General features: G+C 50.1%; 1 protein-coding gene across 20 annotated transcripts in view; it reads right to left on the bottom strand.

The window, feature by feature from the left end:
* NFASC (neurofascin) overlaps positions 1 to 21,328 on the bottom strand; it is a 107,820-nt gene extending 86,492 nt beyond the window's left edge. For 8 of the 20 annotated variants that reach the window (XM_068918687.1, XM_009672242.2, XM_068918685.1 and 5 more), the window contains exon 1: positions 20,684 to 21,112. The gene's annotated coding sequence lies outside the window, so the exon portion shown is untranslated. Of the gene's footprint in view, positions 1 to 20,683; positions 21,115 to 21,280 lie in introns of those variants that run through there. The other 12 variants (XM_068918675.1, XM_068918682.1, XM_068918680.1 and 9 more) reach the window with 6 other exon arrangements.
* Between the last annotated feature and the right edge of the window lie 1,890 nt (positions 21,329 to 23,218).

The raw sequence follows: 23,218 nt of genomic DNA, 5'->3' as shown, positions 1-23,218 counted from the left end.
ATCCACAGCCTTTCCGCTTGCTTATTTTCACCTTAGCCCTTTCCAGCACGGACCTGCCATCTAGCTAGCGAGGGAGAGCGAGATCCTGCTACTAAGCGCAGTAAATAAACTGACGTAAGAAGGAACCACCCGGCAGAGCCAGGATATTTTAAAAGTTGATTCAATTAAAGGATCATGTTCTGTGACAAGCGCACGATAGCCCAGAAGTCCCCACCGCACCAGAGCATGCTCAGCACCTCCTTCTGGGCATCGCTACCAGCTGCCTCCGAGCACCAGAGACCAGAACTTCGTTTGCAGGTGATGTTCATGCAACACCTGACCATGAAGGCCAGTCTGGCCTGCTTCACATGCATTGGCTTTTTCCCCCCCCAAAAAAGAATCAGCCCAGCTCCCATATCACCATGTTTCTACTCCATATGACAACGGAGATGTTTCCTGCCCTAGGTCTTAAGTGCCCGGCACAAAGAGCGAGAACGTCACCAGCTGAAGCCCACACGGCACGATCAGGCAAAACCGCGCTCCCTCGGCGCCGAGCCCGCCCCACCAGCTTCCCCTGCCCTCCGGGATGGCAGGGCTTGGTCGGAGCGGCTGTGCGAGGTGCCCAGGCCGGCGCGGATGCTCGCCAGCCGCGCACGGCCCCGCGGCACGCGCTGCGCCTCCTGGGCGACCTGTAACAGAGCCAACAGTCCCGTTTCAGCCATTTCATGCCAGTTATTTTCAGTCCCGTTTATGCTAGTTCTCCTTGCAGAGGGACGCATGGAAATGTATTTGCGGTACTCCGAGTCCTAGCAGTGCGATCAGCGCCCATACACGCCTGCTCCCTTTCCACTTACATTTGTTATAACATACCAGCGGGTCAGTCCCGGGAAGCAGGCGAAGTTGCCGTGCGTTATGCCCTTTTCAAGCTGACTGCCTGCTAGATGCTCCCCGGTGACCGATGGCCCTTGCTGCACTTGCACTGCCGCAGCTGCTCAGCAGGAAGCCCACGGGGTGTAATTTTGAGCTGTCCGTCAAGCACTGGGGCTGTGCTGGCTGCACAATTACCGATATGGAAGGAAAGAGATGCCAGGGCAATGGGAGGAATAAAAAAAAGCTAAAGAGCAGCAAAACTGAGCTTTACCAAAGACTTCGGTTTCTGCATTCCCAGCTCCAGATGCCTCTCGGGCAGGAGAGAGAAACTTGAGCTACATGCAGGAAACTCAAGTTTTCAGAGATTCCTGGGTCCACGCTCCATGCAAGGCGATCCCCTTAGCAGGCATCTCGCGGAGCGTGTTCGGAGAACAAACCATCAGCCTTTAAACACAGTTGTTGCTCTATCAGGGCTTTTAGGATAGGTTTCCCAGTCCACGCAGACAGTCTTTTGAGAGGTTTGCATTTTAATCAAACCAAACCACAGCAGCAGACAGGTAAGACTGATGTATATCACTTGATGCAGCATCTCCAGAGCAACCTGGCTGCAATTGCACTCAAACATCCGGTAGCTGGGGTCTATGTCGAAACCTGGAAGAGGTCAGGCCTTGCCCCACAGTGAGGGGAGGCTGGGGAGGAGAGGCTGGAGTCACGTGCCAGGAAGAGCCAGCCAGCTCCTGAGAAGTCTCTAACAGTGTCATTCCCTGCAGTCAACGCTGCTTGAAGCATGCTAGCAAGGACAGGGTTACACCTGGCCTTACAGCGATGGCCTGGTGGTCTTGTCAGCATCAGAACACATAAAAGCACAGGAGGAAGAAGGCAGGATCAGGCCTGCCTGCCTCCAAACCCACAGCCAGAGAGGGCAGACGCCCTGGGGGCAACGGAGACGCGAACTGATGTACGAGGTGGAGGTTGCAAGCCTGCTTGGAAGGAGCGGGGAGAGCAGGGAGGAAGATTTCCAGGTCACCAGCCAGTACATGCCTTTCGCGTTCCTCCAAAGCCCAAAGGCAGCCGAGCAGGCTGCACTCTCCAAGGTGCACAGAGCTTCTCAGGGCCTCGAGAGCTGAATCGTCGCAGCGCAAGCAGGGGCTGCACAAGGCAGACGAGGCAGCAAAGACTGCCGTGAAATAGTCATGAAAATGCCCGACGCAATTTGTGGGGGGAAGACGGCGCTAATCACCTCCCTGAGGAGCTCATCTCCACGCCTCGCGGCCAGGGGCTGCTGGGCGCTGGGATGCCTCCCGCCGCGTCCTCGGGGCTGCCTGCGTGGGGTCTGGGGCCACCGCTCCGTGTTCCCGACCCCGGGAGGGCGCCAGGGCCTCCGGGCTCCTTCAGAACAACCTCGTTCCCACGCAAGACCGATCCGAACGAAACCACAGCGGCAACGTTATTCAGGTCCATGTCAGAGTCGAGCAACCCGGAGAGCAGGAATGGAGGGGTTAGGTGCACCCCTCATCCCTGCGTAATTTGGAAAATAACAGAAAGCAAAAGAGGCAAAGGATGTGCTGTGGTAACAGAGAGGGGAAAAAAAAACAAACAAAAAAACCCAATTAACTTGCCTAGATAGCACCCAGCAGGACGGACAGGCAGGTAATCAGAACAGAGGAAGGGTTGGGTACATCAAACAAAACCAGACGTTTTCAAAACGCCTCTGCTGCAAAACTACAGACGCACGGATGGAGCCCCAGGTGCTCGGCCCCTGCTCGGCCAGGGGAAGGTCTCGCCTCCGAGGAGGCCCTCCGGATACCCGGGACGGCAGTCGACTCTCCTGCCCACCCTACGGCAAATGCTTTTTGCCCCAGCATCCGAGGCTTTTGCAGAAAACCATCTCCATCCCCACCTCCTCGTAAACGGCTCCAAAGGCAGCGCGCTGCCTTGGCCTTTCCCATTTATGCTCTAGAGGACCCTGCTTGAGCAGAGAGGTTGGACTAGATGATCTCCAGAGGTCCCTTCCAACCTCAACCATTCTGTGATTCTGTGATTTCAGACACGCTTCTCCCCTCCAGAGCTCAGGTAAAGGATGCATCAGGCTCCTCCATCCCAAAGAGTTTCTCCACGAGGCAGGGAAGGCAAGTTAAGGCCCTCGGGCGAGCGGCGAGGACCTACTGCTCCCTCGGCGGCAGCTCGGGGACGGCTGCCCGGCCCCGGGGCCGACGCGGACCTGCCCGGGGTCGAGCTCAGAGATCCCTCCCTCGCCTGCCCCCAGCTCGCTCGCGGCTTTATCCTCTCGAGCCCCCCCGGGTCTCGGCACACCAGGGCACGGGAAAGGGCACAGCGGTGGTTATTAATAACCAACCGCCGGATTTCCCTGGGGAATCGGGCTGGAGCTGCAGTCCTGACACTGCCCACTCCGTCCCCCCCCGTGCCGGGGGGCAGCGGGCTCGGGTGCCAGCCGGGGCCTGTCCCCGCGTCCCGGCCACCCGGGACACTTGCACGACAGGCGTTTTTGTTTCCAGATGCAGCTTCCTTTTGTCGCAGCCCCGTTCGGAGCGGCCTCGGCAGCGACGCGACCGGCTCGCGTGCCCCGCGGCAAGCCGGCGGCAGCCGGAGCGAACGCCGGGCGGCCGCGCACATCTCAGGGCTTCAGCACATCCCACCCGCCTTCCCCTCCTCTACCACAGCGACATCCCCGTTTTACGGCTATGGAAAGGGAGGAAGTGAAGAGGGGGAGGTGAGGTAACAGGGAGCCTCCTGGATAGCGCTCACATTGCTCAGACGTTAACTCCGCCGGTGCCAATCTTGGAGCGCAAAAGATTGACTTTAATCAAAGCTGCCCTCCTTTGCCGTGTAACCTCAGGCCTGATGCGGTGCCCCAAACAGACTTCACAAACGTTACTGGGAGGGTTATTTATCACAAGGTACAAGAAGCCTAAAAAGCGCAAACCGCTCCCGTCGTCACCAGCTCCCCTTCAGACGAGAGAGGCCGAAGAGGAGGCCTGGCCCACCCGCGTTGGAGGAGAAGGCATGAGAGGACAACTCCATGCTCCCCACCTTGGGTAGCGCAGGCTTTTCTGTCCCTCTACCAGCTGCAGGCAGGAAATACTGAAAACTCACGTGGAGCTCTCAGATCCTGATCTTGCAACACAGGCAGCAGGAAGCGCATTGCAGAACTGAGCTCCAGACATCTCTTGCAAACCCTTCCCACTCCCGAACACTAACTGTCCTTGAGACGCCGTGCCCAGGGCAAGGTGTCCTACCTTGCAGGTGCTGAGAATCGGGAACGCACAGCCTCTCCCCAACCCCAAACGGGCACTGAACTGCGATACCGCGGTCCCTTCCTTTCCTGAACGCCGCAGGACAACCGCCAGAAGACGCGCGAGTGCGGCTCAAACGCAAAGCGGGAACATCAGCCAACAGAGCAAACTGCCTGCCTCCTCCCAAACCCACTTCGCTCCGAATGATCTGCTGAATCACTTACTGCATTGCCGGCACTGCTGATGGGGAACTTTACCGAGGCTTGCACGGCTCAAGCCCGAGGCGCAGCGCACAGCGGCGTTGGCCGCATGTTTAACTCGTGGAGCATCGCAGCACACCGGAGGCATTCAGAGCCAGCGAGAGCATAATTACCTCCCGGCGGGCTTCGGCGTAGCCCACACTGGCCGGCCCTGCATATAATTGACTGCATCTCCAACGGTTAAATGCTTTTGTGCTGACCAGGCTCTAGCTGCCAGGAAGGGAACACTCTCCCCAGCGCCGGAGCTGCTGCTGGGCGCAGACCTACCTGGGCAAGGCGCGGAGGCGGGCGGCTTCCAGCAGCTGGGCTGCACGTCGGGAAGAGTTAGACGCGGCTCGGCTCGCTCCCGAACGTGTCGGCAGCGTGGGCTGAGCAGTCAGACTCGAACGGTTTTTCCTCAGCGCCTGTGCCACGGTGCAGACAAGGTGACTCAGAGCACAGGGAGGGCAAACCGGGGTAAGACGGGAAGCGGGCACAGCAAATCCCGGAGGGCGGGCAGAAGGGGAGTGCTCCAGGGTGCCGAGAGCGAAGGGAACGGAGATGCTAGCAGGGCTCTGGGGCCAAAGTGCCAAAGGGCTGCAGCGCTCTCGTGCTTTGCAGCAGCCCAGACTTTGCACCCAGGGCAGGATGAGAGGGAATTAGCTCCCATAAAGAAATGCTCCCACTCAGGCAAAGTGAGGGATCCCGAGTCCCCACTGCGGGGTACTTGCCCTGCCGGGGAGGTGCCCGGTACCACCGGCACAGACGCGCCAGTAGGTGCAGGCCGAGGCACCACGGGGGCTCGCTGAAGGCAGTGGGATGGGGCAGTGCGGGACAGCCTGGCCAAGGACAGAGCAGCACATGGATTTTTCTTCTGTGAGCAGAGAAACGGAGATCACACAGTTTCCCCCCTCCACCACCAAATGCATCCCTGTGCCCTTCCGGGGCCCTGCAGCCCTCTCAGCCTTCCCCTCCAAGTGACCCAACACCTTTTTTGCACAGCTCCCTCCATCACCTAAAAAGCCTAGGGAGACCAAAACGAAGGTACGCACCCATGCCAGCCTGCCTCCGGCCCCTGACAACACCTGGATTTTAGCCAGCTTGTATCCGGGGCAGCCTGTCCCCATCTCTCTGCTCCGATCCCAAACAAGGACTAAAATCAGTCTTCATTCCAGGTCCAACGTGGAAAAAATCCCCCAAATTTGAATCTCAGTCCTGTTCAGGCTCATTCTCTCATGGTCTGTGGTGTTTTACGTTTTCCCAGTAGTAACTCACAGCTTTTAAAGAACCACCCACAAAACATGAGAAAGGTGATTTAATAATACCAAAAAAAAAAAAAAAGAAAAGAAAAGGCACAGTCTGTATATGTATCCCAGTTCCACTGATAATTAGGAAACAGATGGGGGTAGGAAGGGAGAGAGAGGAATCTTTGTTAGGTTGATTGTTTGAAGTCCCTAAATGAAATATGGGTGGCCTGATTTCCCTGGAGGATCATAAAAAAAAAAAATTCTATAGTTAAGTTTGTGTGTTTATTCTCTGCAAAAAAGAGTTTCCCACTGAAGGACAGTAGAAGATTATGACTAATCAGGAAAGACCAGATGTGATAAACCTAAGGAAAATACAAAGCTCCCCTTTGTAGCTTCAAATGAGGAATTGACCAGTCTGATCCGCAGCTTCACTACCACCTTATCACCATGCTATTTCCATTTTCCTGATTAAATGGGGGCAAGCAGAAAAATCTTTGGGGTATTGACTCTCCTCTAGGGGAGGAGGTGCCTTTTTGCCCAGAGACCCAAGCCCTTTGGAGAGGTCAAATGAAACCTTTTCAAGAAAGCACTTAAATCTTTTCGCATCCCAGAGACTGAAGGTGCCCCCCAAGGATGCACCTTCCTCCCAGCTCAGACGTACCGAGAACTTGCTCTTTTGGAACAAAGACAGCTACAGCTCCATAATCTTCTGGCTCCTGGCTCCCAAGCCTTTGTTACTGATGCCCATTTGATGTTATATGCTGAGGGGGATGTTCTTATCTCAGTGAACAAGAGCACACAATTTCCCACACGCTGCTGCAAAACTTACCCTTTAGTAGCAACAACACTTCCAATAACATTCTAATCAGCTGTTTGAGGCTTAAAGTTATTTATGATAGCTAATTTAATCATAAGCACAATGAAATTAAGTTTAAATAAAAAAAAAAAAAACCCAAAATCCTTTCTCCCCCTATGAAAGGGCACAGTAACCACCACAAACTGATTTCATTTCAGCTCTGCTATCTGTATTTCTCATTAACATAGAGTAGCTGCAGAGATAATTGCACAGTCAGCCTGCTGATCTGGATTATTTAGATTGGGCATTGCCAACAGACAAGCCAATCCCAAACAGATTTTCAAATCACTAGAAAGTTAGAGTTGGACTAGAAGCAAGAAGGATTCAGGGCTCCAATGCAGTGGGACGTTGAGAGCAAGACGGGGCTTTGGGGTTTGAAACTGTTAGCCACGTTTCTAGCATTTGATTAGTTACTTCTATTTTTCCCTATATTCAGGCAATGCTTTCCTGGTATCTGGTGAAATTAAAACATGATCCAGCCTCTTGAAGAGTAAACATTAAAGAGACAGTAAGATCTGAGTTTAGAAATTGAATTACTTCTAATCTGTAAAGACTGCCTAATGCTGATCCTTGGTTGAATCACCACAATACCAAAGAAATTGAACATGATGTGGGGCTACATAGGAGAAACGGTGACCAGAACAGATCGCTATGGAAATCCCCAAGGTTTCTACTGCACCCAGACATGGCTCAGGATGCTCAACTATGCTGCCTGTCACGGCACCACTTCCTTCAGCTAGAAGATGAGGTAGCTCTTCAGGGGACACCAGCAGCTGCTGCAAAAAGCAGCTAGGTGGCACATTTCCACTGCCAGCCGTACCACTCACGCCATCGTTTCACACCATCGTCTTGGGGCGACAGGTGGATACAGTTACAGCAGAACTGGTCCTGCCGCAGGATGTCAGACTTAATGGTGCCCAGAGCCACAAAATCTTGCCAGGCCCAGAATTACCAGATCTGATCTCTATTCTTGCTGTTCTACCTAGCCTAGCCAGGCCACAGCCTCTTCGTTTCCCTGCAGAGGAAATAAAGTGGGTTTGGGTCCACCTGCACCACTCTGCGGGGCTGTGGCTGCCAGGAGGCTGCAGTATCCACTTGGCATCTCCTAGCGATGCCCCCAGGGCACTACCCTGACCCCTTACAATAATCCACCAACTCTTTGTTGATAATTCCCGATCCTGACCTTTCCAACGTGGAGTACTCCCATGAGATGCAGACAGCACATTAGCACCATCACCCTTGCAGCACAGAAGCACCCCAAGAGATCTGCCATCCGCACGACTCCAGGCAGTGCAGGACACTGCCGAGTCAGGACATCTCCTATCACAGTGGACGTGTCTGCTAGTGATGGACAGGCCAGACAGCACGTTACAGAGGTGCTGTGGGATGGATGCAAAAGCTGGCAGGAGGTGATGGCCTCAGTTCTGCCACGAAAAGCAGCGGCAGGTGGTCAGAAGCAGGGCTCATTGCCAGCAAAAATTCATCTCCGATTGAACATGAATGAAGTCACTAGGGATTAACTCAGTCCAGTATCTCTATAGCTTTAAGTTGGGGACAGCACAGGCTGCAGGCCTGGGAGGCAGGGAATAATGAGGAAGAATAAAGGTTCTCCCGGGAAAATAAGCCATGTTCTCTTTCAGGACCCTTGAAATCCCATTGATCGCTTACAGGCTTGCACAGAGCAAGAGTCTGACATAGCTGGTTCTTCTTTCTCCCCAGAGAAGCCTGAAGAGACTTTCAGAAGTGGTCACGTTTCAGGGATAATTAGCTGTTGGAGAGGGGCTGGCTTTCTGCAGCAGCCAATTCACTGGGAAGAGGCCCACAAATCAAAAGTCATGGCAGGGAGAAATTCTGAATTCTTTCTGCAGCTCATACCTGATGCTTTCTCAAGGACTAAACATACCCAGGTCGACAGCTAGAGAACAATTTTACCTTAGAATAAAGCTATCTTATTAAACCAGATGCACTCATTGCATCTTGAAATGGTAAGCGCTCAAGAGTTCACATAGCACTGCCTTCTCCTTGATTAGCCCTATAAACCTCTTGCACAGAACAATTTTGCAAAATTTCTGAACAGAATAAACTAACCAAATTTCTCTTCTGCCTTTGCCCTGCAGGCAATTGCAGAGGCATGTGGAATGCATGGGCAGGAGAGGGCATTTTAAAGGCAGCAGTAGACATCTGCTCTCCAGAGAGAGGTCATGGAGCAAGAAGTCACTTGGGTCAGATCAAACAAGGGCGACATGTCACTTCACATCTGTCTCCATGGAAACTTGCAATAGGCTCTGAACAGAATTGACAACATTATTGATTATGGGCAAGAGACACTCAGAGACTTGGCAAAAGCAAAAGGTCAGAGGCACTGATAAAAAAGTTAAGTGGTTGCACATTAAAGCTGATCAACTACGAAGGTTACTTTTACGATCTCATTGAGGGATTAGGACTGTGGCTAAAACGCCGCACTTCCTTTGGAGCACAGTGACAAAGGACAGGCTGCAGGGGAAAGCAGATGGCTCCTTTTGGCATTTGTACTCGGGTGCAGGTTCTCAGTTTTGGTCTCCTATCTGCTGTCCTTCTTTAGAGGAGGAGATCAGACCTCAGACAAGACCTTGCTCCATGCAGACAGGAGGACTTGTTGCTGTTAAGCGGGATCTCATTTCCTACTCTTGCAGGCTTACAGACTGCCATAAGTCAGATCAAGCAGAAAGTATGAGGAAGGGATATGAATATTGCATGAAACCCAGGAATTCTTGTCTTACCCATGACTAGAGGCAAATCACTTCCTCCCCTGTCTCAGCTCCTCTCCAAAAGGAAGATGCCTTTTATCTGCCTGATTAGCACTTCAAGCTATATTCTAAAAACCCTCCAAAAGCCCCAATTAATAGTTTAGTGCTTCTTTAGCTACATTGCTACTCTGCTTGTGGAATCACAGCTGCAGCAATATTCTTATCTCAGTGCTCTTCTCCAGCCTAGAAACTCATCACATGAAACCTCTGACCATATCCCGCATCCCACCCAGCACGTCCTGCTGTGCGGCAGGACCCTACGGGCCCTTTGTACTCAAAAGGCACTGAAGAACAGGGCCTGACAGCACAGCGCAGGGGCTGGGGTGCATCCCTCCAGCTGGCAGGGTGGGTCCTACTGCTCCCTCCCTGCCTCTGCTGGAGCCACAGCTGCCAGGACAGGGCTATAATTAGGCTCAAGCACATGCTGATGGCAACCAAGCTCCAAAAGCCTTCCTTTTGCCCTCTAGAGCCCAATGTTGAAGACAACTATGGATTTGTCACAGATTGCGATTCAGAAATAGAAAGACAGTGGCACACATTGCTCTGAGCTGCGCAGGGTCCCTCGGCACCAGGACAATTAGGTTCTTAGTCAGGTGTCAGATTCACTTGCCTGAGACCAGAACTGTGTTTATCTTAAAGGCAAATCCCCCTCTGCAGCCTCATCCATCGCAGGCCACACAGCCGGCGTGCTCTCATGGAAAGGCTTGCCACATACCTTTTATGGGAGGTAATTGCACCATGGGGCTCCATCTACCTTCCCACATATCAGCATCTGTTCAGAATTGATACAAGAGAGCTTCACCAATGCAGCTGAAAAGACCCCTTTTCTCCCTGGGCAATAGACAGCATCAGGGAGAAACTGGATTTCTATTATACAGCATGGTTTTCTGCTTTACGGCATGTAACTCCCATTGCTGTGCATGTGTCACATCACTGATGATTGCATACACTATTTTGCAAGAGTTCCTTTTTATTGAGAACCAGGATTTATTGCAATGTGGTTGACATATGTTGACTTGACCCAGGCAAAGACACTGATTTAATGCATTCAAGTGCCCACAGACTAAATATTTTGTGCCTACCCAGTGCTTCCTTTTAGAGGACCTCAAAAGGTTTCTTCACAGGAGGAGAAACACATGCCAGTCTCTGCAACACAGACAATCCCTCTTGTCCGCATATGGGGAAACTGAGGCATAGTACCTAAGTGGCTAGTTCAGGGTCCCAGCTTCCTGGTAGCAGAGCTGGGGATTAGAAGCAGGACTTCTGATTTTGTTCCACAGAATATTTCAATAGCTTTTTGCTGTAATTTAAGGAACAATCCTTAAATTACCCGGCCCCTGTACACCGGCAGCCAGCTGCAGAGCAGGGAGGGCAATGCCGACACCCCGCAAGCCGCCCCCAGCATGGCTGCACACATTAACGGAAAGTACTTTCCAGCTTTCAAGCCTTAAACGGGTAGCATTAGCTCCACTGATGCTCCGTGCCACTGCAGGCAGTGCAGAGCCGCTATTAAGTCAAGTCATAGAGCTCCTGCCTGAGCATGTCATGGATTAGACACTGAAAAGTTCATTAGTGCCATTTTCCTACTTATCACAGACTGAGCCAAGTACAGGGGAAGGCCAGAGCTGGCTGTGCTGCCTGGTCAGCCACGAAGGCACTGTCCTAGGCTAGGCTAAATGGAAGTGACACACTGCTGCTCACCGTACTGTAGTGCATGTGGCTTGAGCTGACGCTGTGTATGTGCTGCCTGCCTCAGACGCGAGGACGACGCTAATCTCTGCTCATGATGTACACACACTGGTCAGCACAGGTTAAATACCTTCTTACAACAGCAATTACTGCACCGCTCCTATAGCGCTTCCCTGGATAGCGAACAGAATTGCAGCAAAGCTAACGTGCTGGTGCGGGGAGGCTGGTAGGGGGCTGAGAGGAGCCGGCTCCTCGCTCTCACCGGAGGGAGCGTGGAGCTGGGAAGTCCTGGCCTCCTTTCACAGCTCCTGCCTGCAGTCACAGATTAACCTCCTCTGCAACAGCTGAGTTTTGGCTGCCATTATCCCTTCCCAGCCAGAAAGATATGCTCTCAGGCCAAGAACTGCGAGCTTCACTTTTCCTTCCTATTCACTCATTTTGTTTCAGGAGGTTCTTTCCAAAGCGTTTCTGCCCAGCTGGTTCAACTCTTGGTATGTGCTGGCTTGACAAAGTGGCTTGAAATCGAGTGTCATCGCAAACCAGCATCCCTGAGCACAGCCAAGGGCCACGGTGCAGGGGGAAGGAAGGAGTATCCCACCCCCACACAACCTCCTTGCCACCTCCTCCTCCGCACGCAGAGTAACACAGGCCTCGTGAGTGCAGCCAGAAACGCTGCTACGTAACTTGTCCCACTTTTGGTAAGGCACCTCCAACACTACAGGGAGCTGCAGAAAGGAGCAGCTGATTGCAGTAGCACATGCCTTGTGTCCGTTTACCAGAGATTTAAGTTTTCAGGACTGCAAAAAGCAGCTTGCAACCAAGAGATCATTTTCTTCTTTGCACAGTGAAATCTTCTCTGCCTTCTAGGCTATTGTCCCTGTCATTCCTAGGAAACATTCCTTTACTGTGGGGGTCATACATCATAATAATTCTTTTACCTTAAAAGAATGCATATTTAAAGGCTGTGGTGTTACTCAGAGCACTAGCAGTGAATTACAGAACTTTTCAGACACAGATCAGGAGCAGATTCAGCAAGTTGCAAAGGCAACGTGAACTTCTTCCCATTCAAGGAGCCTCCGGTTGTCTGCACATGGCCAGGTCCCACCTTGACATCAGCAAACAGGAGTCTATGTCATAAAGCGCATGTAACAATAATCCCTGTGGATTCATATCAATTGATTGCAGCATCCTCGATTTAATTAGCTACCAGTATAGCTGTCAGCATGGAGCCCAGTGCCAGCTGCAGGACTAAGAAGGAGTAATTAGTGAGATGCCAAGCTCAGTGCTGCCCTGCTCCCAGGACCTGGACTAGTTGCACTGACTCTACCTTAGGTCAGCTCCTCTGCTCAGCAGATGTGCTTTTCCCCTGCGGCAGGGCATCTAGCATTGTCATGATTTCACATCGCTTGCTGCAAGAGCAAAGTGCTTGCGAGACAGTCTCAGACAGTTAATGCATTGCAGACCCTTCCAACCTGCCTCCTGGATGAACAGACCCAAGTTCAAGCCTCTCCAGCCACTGTCACAGCACGGGCATGGTCCAGAGAGATTTTTAAGCTGGGGAACAGGGGAAGATTTCAAGCCTCCAAGAGGTGGTTTCTTTCCTACAGTCTGCTGCACTGTCCCCATGCTCCATGCTGGGGACAAAATAACAGTGGTATATTTAAGAATACAGACAGGTAAGGACACATTCATGACTAATCTTACACAATCCCAGATATCATGCAGGATTGTCTCCTATGATTGTGGTGTTACTTTTTCCACCTCTGCGAAGATAATTATTTTATGTACATATATACACACACACACCACACATACACATGCATATGTGTGTGTATATACGTATAATCAGTGCACTAACATCATGTTCTGGCAAGAAAAATCACGCCTAAGGGGAAACAAAGTAGTAGCTGGGCTACCAGAGATTGCCAAGAACGAGGAAGGAGAAGATTTTTCAACAGCACCAGTAGAGGCAAATGCCATTTAAAACCAGACGTTGCTCTGGCAAAGCCCAGATTGAATGAAGACTGAATAAGAGCTGACAAGCTGACATTTGAAAATGCAATTAGCTGCCTTGCAGAGCCACCCTATTATCTTATTGTTAATTATATGTTTGCTCAATCTGAGAGGCAATATACTTATTTAAAATTCATTCTTAGACTTTTCTGCTTTGACTGGTCCCTTCAACCAAGGACTCTTCCACCTCCCAAAGCCTACCTTACACTGTTAGGGCGAGTTCAATATCCTCAAAGGGACCATGGAATTGCGTACTATATAACTGCCATTATAAACATGCTCTTCAGCAAGCAACTAGAGCAGCAAGTTAATTCCCAAGATAATAGGTGCTCAGGAACAACTGGACGACAAGGAGAACGCAGAGATTCACTGCATTAACTTCCTATTTATGCAGTTCCAGAAAAGCAGCATCCCTCCCCAGAAGTGACAATCCCAATCATTTCACTGAATTTAACAAACCTGTTTTTGCAGTCACTTAAACTGAAGTTTTGCGATCAAGTTTTTATTTGTTTTTAAACAAATCCCTAACTCCTCTCTTACTTGTGATAATGTTGTCTTTCAAATATATTAGCATGGGTCACCGACCAGGACCATTTTATAGGCATAAATGTAATTCATGTTTATTTGCCCCACAAGGCAAGTTACAAGGGAGGAAGAAGCATTACAGCTGAGCACACACAGGGATCCTATGGGTAAAAAGCCTACCAGGCACATTTGGAAAGCACAGGCTCCCCAGCTCATCTCCTAGCAGTCACAGGAGTCCCACCTCCATTTGGAAAAAAAAACAGAGCTTGGTAAAAAGGTTGATCTGTTTGGAGAGGAAGGTTAGAGCAGCAAGGCAGACAAGGATAGCAGAGTCCATGAAACACAACATTAAAGAGAAGCCTGCTACACTAGGCTCAAGCCAGATTAGCCTCACAGCTGTCACTATGGTCAGGAGAATTCAGACGAGGTCAGCCACAAACACATAGCCATGGACCCAGCTGCTGATATGGCTGAAAAGTAAAACCCTGTGGGCCTTGGCATCTGGATACCAGAGCTGTCAATAGAAGATGTCAGGTTGTGATATGCAACACAGTATTTTGAAGGACAGGTTTACTGTACACATATTTAAGCATATCCTACTAAGTGCAGCCCATGTATTTTGTATCAACTAATACATGTATGAACTAACCCTAACTTAAGCTTTGCTTGGCATAAGCAGGGGGATACTTAGTTTTGACTGAAAGTCCAGATGAGCTTCTTAAATATTTTATATTATGATAAACATTTACTAGATACATTGGAGGAAGGAAATAGGAGTAGCTATTTACTAAGTAAGTTGATTTAATATGGCTTTCACAAAGTTGTTCTTGATGCATATTCACATGCATAGCTTCACTGCAAAGGACTTCAAACCCTACCTGTCTGTGCTGTTTTGAATTTACAATGGGAAAAAAATACAAGCCAAGATTTTGGTCCCAGGCCACACTGCAGGACTTCAATTCAGCCACACACAGACTGCTCAGAATGACAGTGCCAAAACATGGTCTGGGGTGTGCCAGATGTATCATGAAAGGAAGGCTGGCCTAAGAGGAGCTTCAGGGGTCCCATACATGCTGTCACATGTGCACTGTTACAAAGCCTCAGTTCTCCGATTCCCCTCTCCCTCCCACTTGCCTGCACACATCTGTGAACACGTCACAGGACTGAAACAGAAGCCAATGAGCTTGCAACAAGCAGTCTTTGTTGCCGAGTCTGTTAGGAATCTGAAAGCAAGATTTCACGAATCCTGACACCATTTAAGTGACAGCAAGAAAGAGAGCTTTTTCTATGCCCTTAACTCAATAAGGGTACAGCTCAGCATACAGATGTGTCTTTATCAACTGCAGAGCCATGCTGTACTGTTAGGCATATTAGTAACTCCCAACTATCACAAACAGGGCTGTGTAATTAAACGTGAGGTGGCTGGTGGTACCATACCCTACTGTGGGACTGTTAAGAGCCTGGGGAACAAGAAGGTGCAGGCTGGCTCCAAGTACTAATCATCTAAATTGCTCGAGGGAGAGTGACATTTTACACCACTCACACACCAGAGCATAGGCAGCTCCTCATTAACTGAGCAGACTACACGCAAAGCTTCCAGGAACAAGTCAAGAGTCAGGGCTGGCTTTCAGCTTTTCAGGCTTTTGACAGGGGTTGGTGGGGGGGGGGGAGGGGAAGGGGAGGAACACTGTAATTCCACTCCCCCAACTCAGGGGGAGCGTGACTATCAATCCCCCCCCCCCCCCCAAAAAAAAAACCCCACACTACTATTTTATATACTTTTATGAGATACGGCAGGCAATTTTGTGCATGGTAAAAGGTGCCCAAAGCGATACAGAGAGGGAGAGTTCTGTTTTGGCTTCTGCTGGTGGAAACCCTTAAAGGGACACAGCAAGTAACACAGGATCACAGAACAGTTCAGGTTGGAAGGGACCACAGGAGACCATCTAGTCCAACCATCTGCTGAGAGCAGGATCAGCTGTGAGGTCAAATCAGGTTGCTCAGGGCTGCATCCTGCCCGGTCTTGAAAACCTCCAAGGGTGGAGACTGCCCATCCAGCCTCTCTGGGGAATCTATTTTATTGCTTGAAGTCGCAACCTCATGCTTCCAGTTATCCCAGTTGTCTCTTCTCCAAGAAAGGGCAGGTGGGGCAACAGGGAGACCAGCAACAGGCCGAGGCTCTGCAGCGGTGGTGGCCCTTCAGCACCCTGGAGAGCTGCCACCGCCCCACGCAGCCCCCGGGACGGGATGGGGCTGCAAGAGCAGCTGGAAAAGCTTCTGCTCCACCTCTCCAGGAGAGCGGAGAGGGACGGCTCCCCGGAAACCTGCGTCACCGTTATCCAAGTGCATCTCACGCAGCAACTGAGTAACAGTCGGAATTATTCCCCTTTCAAGCCAAGCATGTTATTTACAGGACGGGTTTGCGTTCTGAGCACTAACAGCTGCTTTGGAGCCTGAACTAAATGCCACGCTGGGGGAAATCGCAAAATAAAACCTCAGTGGTGTACCAGGAACCAGGAAAAGCCTGCTTTCTGCCACACTCCTGGGATTCCTGATCTGAGATCCCTTTACTGACTTATCTTGATTTTACCCATACCAAATGATTTATTCACTTATTATCAAGTTATTTATTATCTTAAATCATCTCCTCTGGAAAAGCCCTGATCTGGTCTTTCTTCTGTCCATCTGCATTCAATAATTCCCTGACCCATAGTCATTTTCATTCTTCCCTGCTAACTCAGAATAAATCACTCTTTAAACATTCTTCCTTGCTGAAGTTTGGGGTTGAGATGATCTCAGTGATCTGAGAGGCTCACACTATCATCTGTCCTTTTGCACATCTATTCAATTCCACTGCTCTCCAAGTAATGCCTAAGCCATGGAAGCCTTTTTTCCTCCTCAGGGAGGGACTATAAGAGGGGAAAGGGTGGAAAACAACCATGAGCAACGGGTCAGTGCATTAGGCAGATCCTTCATTTAAAGGAGCACTGCATTCTCTTAACTGCAAGCTACTCAAGGTCACTGGGGTGACTAGGAAAAGCAAGCACTTCATGGCAGAAAGGATTTCACCACATTTTCTGCAGGTTAAAGGGGAGTCCTATCCACTCCACAACTCACACTGCAGTTGCCAACCTTGCCCATCAGTGCCTGGGCGTTTCAGGATCAATATAGCACGTGGTTTGACAGCAAGTCAGCATCACGTTTGCTGTCACTTAGATCTACAGTAACCCATCACTCCTCATGCTGGAAACTAGCAAAACACACTGTCAAGGAGGCATAACACAGGAGAAACTCTCCCAGGAACGCAAAGGAACCTCCAGTCACAACATCATGCAGTTGGGACCAAGCATCTTGCACCAAGCCTCCAGGTTATGCGCTCTCTGAAGTAGGCTTAAGGATCAATATTTGCTCCTCCCCCTTCTTCCCCCCCCCCCCCCCAAAAAAAAAAAAAACTGTGAGAGCAGCATCTGGGATAGCTATGCCAGGTATTTGTCAGATAAGGCCTATTTCATGCTTTGAACATGAGATTACCTGTGGCCTGTGATCAGGGACAGCCATGCTTGCAGCAGCAGGCCCCAGCAGGGTGGGCCTGCCTTCATTTACAAGGGCATCAAAATCCCTCAGATTCTCCTGGAGTCACCAAGACTGGAAGGTGCTCAGTACCACGCAAGTTTGGACCTTCACATTACAGAGCATCATCCTTATAGCGCAGATACATCTCTGGCAGCCTCGAAGCCAGCAGCCCTCATTTTCAATTTTATCATGTACCAGATGTGGGACAACACTCACAATGGACTTCCAGATACTGCTTTTTGACCCAAAGTCTCCATTCCCTGGACCCAAGGCCCATAGCCTGCCCTTTGCCCAGCTCTGCCTGGGGTCAGGGCATGATGCTTTGCCGTCTCCTGTGCCCTCAGGCTGGTCTCTCCAAGCTGCATTCCCACAGCCCCAAATAGAAGGGGCAAGAGGACCCAGTTATTACCAGCAGCACAGTGATGGGATGAGATCCGAAGGGCAGCAGCCTATGAACTGAGGGGAGCTAGAGGGGCAAGCCAGAGACTTGTCCCTACGTAGCGTCCTTGAGAATTGCTACTAGCTTAGCCCTGCCAAACCATCTCTATTTGTTCAGTTGTTAATCCTTTGCTTTCTATCTCATTAACTAGGAATTGTGATCCCTATAAGCACGGCTGAGGTCTAAATCCTCCTCTATTTTAATCCATAATAACACAGCAAGGTTTCTTTCAGCACCAGATTAAAAAAAAAAAAGATTATTTAGCATAACAACAACTTCAAGGAAGTTCATTCTGAGCTGGGTCTCCAGCATTATGCAACAACTATCCTAGAGAGCAAAAGTGAAATAAAGAATTGAAGTTATGACCCACTTCAGCAGAAAAAGACAGCAAAAGTTATCTAACAACAACTAAAATAAGGAAAATAATTTTTGAAGGGAGTTACTCAGAGGGCATGGAGACAAGCTAGACTCTCTGACAAGGTTTGCTAGAGCCTTTCAAAAAACTGTGATTCAGTACAGTTCTTGGTTTGGGGCTGACTGCTTGGTTTTAAGATATAAGGAAATATTTTTGATAAGGGCAAACTAAACCCAAGAAACAAAGACCCACAGGGGAAGTAAAAGAGTTTAGGTTTTTTTACTTGAGTTTTTAGGAATGTTTCTTCCTCCCCCTGCCCCCCTCAAAAAGGGTTTTGTTTTTATTCAAGAGAAAACTGAATTTCTATACATGGCTCTGAGAAACTCTTAGTAAACTGGAATGGATCTAAATCTTCAGTTTAGCTTCATTCTTATTTCATCTGAACAAGCAGACCTTTGCAACTGTACAGAAACCAGGCAATGTCACACCTTCCTTGCAATTCTGTAACAATACAATTGAAGGAGCTCTGCCCTGCTGCCCAGCTTTAACCGCGCACAAGTTTAACTGCCGATGAGGTTTAAGAGCCTAATGCTACAAAGTCAACTAACTAAAAACCCCATAAAAGTCAATTTGCACATGCTACTTCTCTATAGAGAGAGAGGAGACCAAAAAAAAAAAAAAAAAAAAAACCCACCACAACAACCACCCACTCAGCAATCCCTTTAAGAGTCTCACAGCTCAATATCTGCAGAACCATCCAGGGAATCTGGCTGTTTAATTTCCCCAGATTTCTTTAATAGTCTCAAGTGTAAACCTTTTACTCACAGTCTCCTCCTTAACAGGGCACACTAAGAACAAAATGCAGCAACAGCACTCCGAAGCTCTGAGTAACCTGCACAGCCCTCACTTCACCCAGGTGGTCTTTTCTAGAAACACTAAAACATAGCAAAAGAGTCTTTCATTAGAGACACGCAATAACTACCCCATTTCTGGTAAGCGGGGTAAAGGAGATAACAGGACATAAGGACTCAAGTTCTGGCAAAGTATTTGGTATTTATGAATAATTGAAGCAGCAAGCCTTCTCCCAAGGACACTGTTTTCTAGGTCACCTGACCAGGCCCAGACAGAGCAATAGAAGTAATAATTATTTCAATGGAAAGAGTCAGATTACTTAAAAAACAAACCAAAAAAAAGCCACCCATTTTCTCTTTCCCCTCAGATTGTGAATGGCACTCCAACAAAAGTCCCTTCACTTCCCATCTATGCGCATTCTTCCCTTGGAACTTGCATCTTGTGATCTCAGGCAATGCCAATAACTACCTGGGTCTCCATGTACAGCTTCTCATTTATTTTCATACTCAGTCCCTGACACAGTGTTTACACATTACAGTTCACACTTGAACGTGACACCTTCCCTGGTCACACAGCATGGGCAGCACCCGACAGCTCACCCACAGCTCTCAGGACCCCCGTCACAGGAGGAGTCACAGTTAGTGGGATGCAATGATGCCGAGATCTACACGTAGGGACCTCAGCCCTGCGAGTGGCCTCCTTGCAGTATCTTGGACAGCTAGCAGGAACATAGATATGAAGGATTATGCCTCATCTCTTGCTCTTATGAGTAAAAATACTTGACTATTTCTGATGCCTGGGCACTGCAGAAAGCCTTTCCAGTGGCACTTTGCCAGCATTAGCACTGAGTGTACAAAAGACCCATAGATGTGAAGACAATTAGATCACAGCTAGGCAAATAATTCATTATGAATTAATATCATCTGAGAGCTTGGGATATTTTCCATTTAATCATTAGCTGTGAGAAGAGATGATTGGATTGACTAACTTAGTTTAAATCAGATCTCTAGCCACAGTCAAGGCAATAAAACTCAGGAAACATTGCAGCTTACAGTTGCCCGCACTGAGATTTACTGAAGATGACTTCAGAGCTTTGTGGTTACAACAGTCAGCACCAACATACAGTTTTAGCTCAAAGGGGACAAAGCCAGACCCCCAGATCTCAACCTCTCCAAACAAAGTCGATTTTTAAATATAAGAACTTGAGCCCATCCTCAGTTAGCCAAGATGATCTCCATGCATTATTTATGCTGTGCTCACATTACAGCTACACAAAAAAGGGAAGTCAGCAAGGGCACCAGCCTGAAGCCGTTAAATAGAAAGAATGGGATGCTGAATTTGAGTAGTTATCTTTCAAGGTAGGCTATGCAAAGAACTTTTCTGGAAACAAAGCAGTCATGCTGACAATGAATTTAGCTGTCTGCCAAAGGGCAGACATTTTACAGAAACACAGTCAACAATAAAGCACCCAGTATCTCAATAAAAGTCAGTGGATTCTTGCTTTTGTCCTGAGCATCTGATAGGAGCACTCCGGAAACACCGACATCTCCACAGCATCCATCTTAAAACAGCCAGACATCTGGTCTGCATTTCAATATTCCAGTTTCTCTGCAACATGCACATCCCCCTGCCCCTTTATACCGTCATGCTCTCAAAAGGGGAGCTGAAACACCTCCACTCAATTTTCAAAAATGCTCAATAGCCTACACACTGCTCCCAGGGTCCGACCTTGAAAAAAGAAATCTCAAAAACAACATTCAAAAGGAAAAATTCATCCAAGCGACAAGGCCCACATCCCTTCTGCAGTTTCAGAAGGGACAGAATTTTCTAGGGGGAAAAAAACCTCCCCGGTCCTCCCGATGGGGCACAGCCCTCCTCCCCAGCCCGCATACCAGGCTCAGACATCTCACCAATACACCCAGGGTACATTTTTCTGCCCCCTGTTCTCCAAGGAGCAGTTAGGGCCATATAAGAAGATATTACACTGTGCTCAAGCCAAACAGTACCTCCTCCAGGCCCGCAGGACGGCCGCCTCAGCCTCCGCCGCTCGCACACAGACTTTTCTCCAGCCTTTGCAGCCAATTTCTGAGCGTTTCGCGGAGATTGGGAACAGCTGAAGCATCCGCACAGCCGCGAGCACAAGTGATTCAGCACTTTCCCCACCTCCAGCAGCCCGATCGATCCCAGCTAGCCTCGCTGCCGGCACGGCTGCGACACGCAGCCTGAAAACACAGCAGCCACTAACCAGCGCTCCGCGGCGAGGCCCGGCTCCATCTAACGCAGCCACGCAGGTGTCTCCGGCCGGGCCCAGACCTCCGGGCCGGCAAACGCGTTTCGCCAGCGCAGGGTGTTTCGGGGGCAGAAGAGGGACGCAGCGCGCCCCGGCACACGCGTGTCCACCCCGCCCGCACCGGCGCTCCGGGATGTCACCGCGCGCGTAGACACGGTGGCATGACGTCAGAGCAAAAATCCCCGTCACACGCCCGAGCTTGGTACCCGCCTCCCCCCCCCCCCCACACTCCGGCGGCGGGTTGGGCCCCGTCTCGGAGTAGGGGGAGCCGGGGGGGGATCCCCCCCCCCCCGCCTCCCGCGGCCCCGCTTACCTGCGCCGGGCTCGCCGCAGCCCGCGCTCGGTGCGCCGCACTGCGCGGCCCCGCCGCGCTGCGCGCTCCCGGCCGCGCTGAGCGCCCTCGGGAGCGCGCACTGGGGAGGAGGCGGGGGTCCGGCAGCGCGGGGCTGATGGCAGGGGAGGGGGAGGCGTTAATTAGCGGTGCCGTCATTAGCGCCGGGCCGAAGGTACCCCGCTGCCGGCTCTGCCCTCTCGCCCGCGCAGCCCGGGAACTGGGAGCCTCGCGGGTGCCCTGGTCCCCCAGCCCGTCTCGAGATATGGGGGAGTTTCTTGGGTGAGCAGGGGGGTGAGCAAGGCCGGCCCCAGCCCCCGGCAGAGGCCTGCGGGGGCAGAGGGCCTGCAGCCGCAGCTGGTGCCACCCCGGGGTGCCCCTCGGGGGAGGGGGGTCTCTTGTCCTACCGGAGCAAGCAGTATCCCAGCTGTGGGTAAGACCTCAGCAGGTGGCTGTCTGCAATCACACTCCCCCACTGAGCCACCCAGCAGAGGCTCCTGCTAACATAGCAGCCCAGACATCTCTTCAGTGACTTGGTTATCAGAAATGTCACTTTAATTAAAAACTCCTCCATCTAGGAAACACTCACAGTGAGATTTGCCACTTCCCCCTCCATATATTTTATTACATTACAAATATTCTGCTGAGGTTGTGAAACTTCAACTAATATAGACACATTCTCTAGCAGCAACACACTGATCCTTATTGATTTAGCTATCTTCTAGGCAACATATATTGAACATGCTGCTACACATCATATATCCTTATCCTTTAAGGGCTGATCACAAAAAGTGCTGAGTACCCTAGCTTAGCCCAAGAGATGCCTTTGCAGGGAAGCATGTCCCCCATGCAAGTCAATGGAGAATGTCCCTCCATGAAAGTCAATGGAGAATTTACATGCTCAAATGTTAAGCATGTGCCCAAGTATTGTCCTGCCGAGTCTACTGGACCTCCAGAGAAAAGCACCTTCCTCAGGGGATCTGGAAAAGGAGCTGTAGAAACTGTAATTCTGATGCTGAGTAGTAGATGTAGTTATATGAAAACAGATTCAGAGAGCAGGTGCTGCCGGGGAGCAATAACCCAGCTGGTGTAAATGAAGGAAGATAAATCAATTAAGGGTAATTGAGACAATGCAGGACCCTGTGCAGAACAGTGCTCCAGCCACCCATTCCCAGCTGCCAGGATGTTGGTGAATACAGAGCGAAAAGCCAAACCAATACGCTTGAGCAAAGAGCGATCAGTAACAACTGAAGTGCAAGGAACCCGGGTTCCCAAAGCTAGGGGCCTTTTGCTATTAATGCCACTGAGGCACAGGCTTATCTCCCTAACCCTAGAGCTGCTCAGCACCACTGGAAATATTAGACTTTGCCATTTCTGCAGGGATCACATAGTACAGCTACATTTAGGGCAGGAGTATGTAGAGTCGTTCTTCAAGAGCTCCCTCCTAAACAGTATTGCATGCTCTTCTAAGATGCTGATTACTGTTAACTCCAGAGGGATCTGAGGGCACTCTCTACTTCATAAGAGCTGCTCAGTGACTTGCAAAATTTATTTCTCCTCCTCGTTCCTATAATTTCCTGCCCTTTCTCTCGTGTTAGTGGTGCTGGTTGCAAAGCAGCACACTGTAGAGGAACAGAAACATCCTTTCTTGCATTTAGAAGTCTTTTTGCAGAAAACCCCAGTTGGAGGAAAATGCTACCTATCTCCATCATGCAAATATTGGTTAGCAGCATACAGCGTTGATCTGTCTGTGCATCTGATCACAATTTCATTTACTCTTCTTTGTAGCTCTCTCTGTGAGATGCACTGGAAGAAACCAAACCTGCCTAGATCATCTCTGCTGAGCTGAGCTCTGATGAAATGCTTGGAAACTGCCCAAACGTGTGTGCATGGGGAAAGTGACACTGAAAAGTGCCTCCC

Source organism: Struthio camelus, chromosome 24 (genome assembly GCF_040807025.1).
Source record: "Struthio camelus isolate bStrCam1 chromosome 24, bStrCam1.hap1, whole genome shotgun sequence".
Lineage (NCBI taxonomy): Eukaryota > Metazoa > Chordata > Aves > Struthioniformes > Struthionidae > Struthio > Struthio camelus.
The sequence above is the reverse complement of the archived record's forward strand: the minus strand, read 5'-3'. Positions and strand labels throughout refer to the sequence as shown.